A 4,245-nucleotide genomic window follows, 5' to 3' on the forward strand; every position below is an offset into this window, starting at 1 on the left:
GCCATTGAACTTGCACTGGCTCTTTTACAGGTTACTTAGAAATGTAGCCATTGACATATTTGGGGGAAAGCCAGGCCCCAACAAGAAAACAACAAAGAAAACAAAAATTCTGAGACCAACGCTGCCGAGCTGGGGAGGGTGAGTGGGCTTTACAGGAGTCTAAGAAACATGTAAGACCCTAAAAAATGTACCCATTAAGGTGCCTTCGTGAAACAAGCATTCCCCAAGTTCATTTGCAACGAGCGAGGGGACCAAGGGCTCCTTGCCTGGCTGTGACTGCAAGGGATCTGGGCGGTCAAGTGTCAAGGCTCTGTCCTTTCTCAGAAGAGGTCTCCTGGGTAGAACAGAATCAGAGACATTCCCAAAGGAAGGCTAAAGGATGGGCAGCTCAGCCAGCTCTTCATGCCCCACAGTGTTCCTTTAATCCTTCCTAGAGGCTTCACTACCCTTGTAATCTTACATTCACTATTGTCTGTGGGACAGCCCCCAGGGTAACAATTCTCTTTTGGACAAACAGTAAGAAGACACTGGAGTCGCAGGCCAGAGTCCATCAGCTAAAGTCCTCTCCTCAGTCTACCACCCAACAAGAAAAGCTCCATTCACTGGCGGTGGGCTGGCCCTGAAAAATGGCAGCTTCAGGCCAGGGTGTCTCTGGTCTGAGTTGAGATGCCTCCATCTCTGCTCTCAGGGACAAACAATGCCTGGAGTTTGGTTTGCAAAACACCGTGCTATCTATCATTTCCTTTTGATTCCCCACAACTCCACCTTCAAAATGGGCATCCTGGAGCCCAGAGAACTCAACTGCCCATTCTCATAAAGTTAGTGGCAGGGCCAGCAGGAACTAGAAGGCAGGCTTTCCAGGCCCTGAGTTCTGACAATACCGCGTTGCACCCCGAGCTTGGCGGCTCCAACTCTGACCCCAGTGGTCCGGGCCAGAAAGTGAGGCAGATGTCCACAAGGAGGACAGAGGAGCCTCCAGCCCCTTCTGCTCTGTTTCCTTAACTTGAGTATGTCGGAAGCACCTACTGGTCCAGGGCACTTCAGCAAGCAAGTAAAAAAGACTCAGGCGATCACTAAGGGGACCGCAGAACCTGTTAGATGGCTACCCAAGGGGCCTCCCCGCAGCTCCAGAGCCTGGAACTACGCAGGCCAAGCGGGAGTAGGAGTTCGAATCCGGAGGGAGCCGACACCCCCAACCCACCCACCCACCTACCTTGGTGCAGCGCCCTGGGCCTCACCTCCAGCCGGGCCGCGGGCAGCTGGAGCAGGGAGCCGGCTGGGGTGGCAGGTTCCGGGAAGTGTGGGGTGCCCTAGGGGAAGACGGCCCACCTGTGCAAAGGCTGGAAAGGAAGAGAGGGAAAGCAGGCGCCGGGCACCGCTCACTGACCTGGCCACCGGCCTCCTCCGTGGTCCACGCGTGCAGCCGCTCCGAGCTCCCCGGGGCGCTCCTCCGAGGTCTGGGATTCGCAGGTTGTGGCGAGAGCTAGAGTGCGTGCGAGGGGGGAGGGGGGACTCGAAAGTGGGTGGGAGGAAAAACATCACCGCCCTCACACCACGAGGGAGCAGCGGTTCGCTCGGCTCCGTGGGCAGAGCCAAGGCGTGGGTGCGGCGGCCCGCGGCCACCTGCCCGCCCGCCGCCCGCTCCCCACTTGGCCCGCGAGGCCGGCGGCTCGGCGCGGGCGGGAAGTCCGCCACCACGCAGCCGCCGCAAGCCCGCAGCCCCTCGCCTCCCCTACACCGCCGCTTTCTCCGCTATCCCCTGACCCGAAAGTTAAGAAACTGGGAGAAAGTGTGAGGCTCAGCCGGCGACTTTCCCATCACGCAGCGCCCCCACCCCCCGGCTCCTCTGGCTAAGCCAGCGTTGGGGTCTTAAAGGGACCGCACATCTCCTCTGGCCCCTCCTCCTGCTCCGCGCTGGAGGCGCCTAGGAGCTCCCCGCTGCTTGCTCAGGGCCTGATGACACCGGCTACCCTCCGACTTCCCTGCTGGAAGCCCTCAGCCCCTCTCTTCTGGCACCACGGCCGCTCTGCGTGCACCTGGTCTGGTCCTGAGCCGGCGCGCGGGACGCGGGATGAATTGGCCTCGAAATGATGCCCTATAGCAGGCTGCTGATCATTTCGGGATGTATCCCAAATCCACATCGCAGCTCCTAAAGTGACAAAACGTTGGTGCCCTTCAAGGCAGGGTGGCGATGAGTGTGTGTCTGTGGAGGGACAGGGGACGACTTAGAAATCTGCTTTTGTCCACCAAGAGAGTTCCTAAGACCCAGGGAAAGGGTCTCCAGTAGCTGCTAGGTGTCTTGAAGAAAACTTGGGAGTGGCTCACCAAGAACCCATCCATGAAATCGCAATATCATTGCTGACCTTTTGGTGAACCCGAGATGGACTAGTCCAAATTTGAGTTTATTCCATGAGCAAGAGTTACAAATTATCAGAATTCTCTAAGGGCCCGAAATCGGTGCCTTGACAGACAATACCCATTTATATTTTGAGCTCCTAAATTTAAAGGAGAGCTGCAGGATTTTTTCAAGGTGGAACTGCCTTATATTGATACTCTTAACATCAACATGCCACTTTATGGCTTACAGAGTACTTTCCTATGCATCATCATTACTTTTTAAACTCCCAGAACAAACCGAATGATCTGTCCGTGGCCTCAAGTGTTGGAGTTGGAGAGGAACTTCTGGACCATTCATCTCAACCTCTTCCTGTCACAGAAGAAACTGATGGAGGAGGGAACAGGAGACATGATGTATGGAAGGCCGCTCTAGATAGATTTGACCTTCCAGTTAAGATTTCCTGATTTTCAACCCACTGCTCTCTGGCTGTTATCGCCATTCTATAGATGAGGAAACTGATGCTCAGAGCAATTGTGCTTGCCAAATATCATATATCATATATCACGAAGAGGGAACAAAGGAGAATGAAAACAAAAATAATTGTCCCTGGAAGTTAACTCTTTTTTTTTTCTTTCTTCACAAGTGTTAATATCATCCAACTAGCCCTGAATTGCTGAGGATGTTTATTTCAGTGCTAACAAAGAAAACTTGGCCCTTTCTGAAATGTTGCCTTCAGGGCCCCAAATGTCTAGCTCCATCCTGCCACCTAGGTAGCCATACATTACCACATGCATTCAATTTGTGCTGTACTATATTAGTTTGAAGTTGCTGATTTGTTGCCTCATAACCATTCTCATGCCATTTAAGGCACTGATGTTTTGTCTCACTGCACTGAGTTCCTCAAGGCCAAGGACTGGTTGTTTCATTTGCTTTGTATCTGCATCCCCCAACCCCATCATCACTCCCAATGTGCTTAGAGAGTATTCAGGAAAATGGGTGTCAGGGAACAGACAGGGACAAGCATAGATCCCAGTATTAAAAATCAGTAGACTCACTGAGATTTAAAAACTCATTTGGCTACAACCACTGGCTCCCCTTGCTTGATGTAGTATTCTGATTACTCCATAACAAACCATCCCCAAACCTAGTGGCTTAAAAGCTTCCAATGATTTATTACGATCAAATGGTTCTTTTCAACTGGGCAGCTTTTGCTCAGGATATCTTGTACACTTGGCAACTGTATAACGGAATGCTGGAATGTTCTGAAAGGTTCTTCACTAGTGTAAATGCTGGTGGTCCTTATATTCATTCCAGTCTTGAATTCTGAATTGGGAACTCCAACGTGGGTCTTAACCTAGACTTCATACCAGGTCTTTTTCAAGCTAAACTGATGATTATGCTTTATTTTTCTCTACTTATTAAATGGGGAATCAAGCATAGATCATCTCATAGTCATTCTTAAGAAGTTCTACTTTGAGATAATCATAGATTTATATGCATTTGTAAGAAATAATTCACAGGGATCTCAAATACCTTTCACTCCCAGTGATAACATCATGTATATCTATAGGTGTTGTTTAGTCACTGTCGTGTCCTACTCTTTTGTGACCCCATGGACTGTATGTAGCTCAGCAGGTTCCTCTGTCAATGAGATTTCCCAGGCAAGAATACTGGAGTGGGTTGCCATTTCCTCCTCCAGGGGATCTTCCCAACCCAGGAATCGAATCCATGTCTCCTGCATCGGCAGGTGGATTCTTTACCACAGGGCCACCTGGCAGAACATATCTATAGTGCAGTATTACAAACGGGAAATTGACATCAATACCATCTACCCACCTTATTCCAATTTCAACAGTTCTATACGCACCCATCTGCCTGTGTGTCTAGCTCTATGAAATGTTATCACG

General features: G+C 50.8%; 1 long non-coding RNA gene across 1 annotated transcript in view; it reads right to left on the reverse strand.

Annotated features, from left to right (window-relative positions):
* LOC120859507 overlaps window positions 1-1,667 on the reverse strand; it is a 3,540-nt gene extending 1,873 nt beyond the window's left edge. The window contains exon 1 of the long non-coding RNA XR_005720098.1: window positions 1,388-1,667. This is a non-coding gene — a long non-coding RNA (uncharacterized LOC120859507). The remainder of the gene's footprint in view (window positions 1-1,387) is intronic.
* Between the last annotated feature and the right edge of the window lie 2,578 nt (window positions 1,668-4,245).

This window comes from Oryx dammah, unplaced genomic scaffold (assembly GCF_014754425.2).
Source record: "Oryx dammah isolate SB20612 unplaced genomic scaffold, SCBI_Odam_1.1 HiC_scaffold_1326, whole genome shotgun sequence".
Classification (NCBI taxonomy): Eukaryota; Metazoa; Chordata; class Mammalia; order Artiodactyla; family Bovidae; genus Oryx; species Oryx dammah.